Below are 474 nucleotides of genomic sequence, written 5' to 3' on the forward strand. Positions count from 1 at the left end.
AAAGCACACTTCTTTCTGTTAGCAAACAACCTGTGCTTTTCAAATACTTTCAACACTTCCCTAAGATGCTCCACATGCTCCTCCAATGACGAACTATACACCAGTATATCATCAAAGAACACCAACACAAACTTCCTCAAGTATGGTTGAAATAACTCGTTCATGAGAGACTGAAATGTAGCCGGAGCATTCATTAATCCAAATGGCATGACAGTGAATTCGTAGTGTCCCTCATGTGTTCTAAACGCGGTCTTCTCAATATCTTCTTCCTTCATCCTTATTTGATGATAACCTGATCTCAAATCCAGTTTTGAGAAGCACTTCGCACCATGAAGTTTATCCAATAGTTGATCTATCATGGGAATTGGATACTTATCTGAGATGGTAGCTTGATTCAACATTCTATAATCCACACAAAATCTCCAGCTGTTGTCCTTCTTCTTTACTAATAAAACAGGACTCGAATATGGGCTA

Source organism: Brassica oleracea, chromosome C8 (genome assembly GCF_000695525.1).
Source record: "Brassica oleracea var. oleracea cultivar TO1000 chromosome C8, BOL, whole genome shotgun sequence".
In the NCBI taxonomy this organism is placed as follows: Eukaryota; Viridiplantae; Streptophyta; class Magnoliopsida; order Brassicales; family Brassicaceae; genus Brassica; species Brassica oleracea.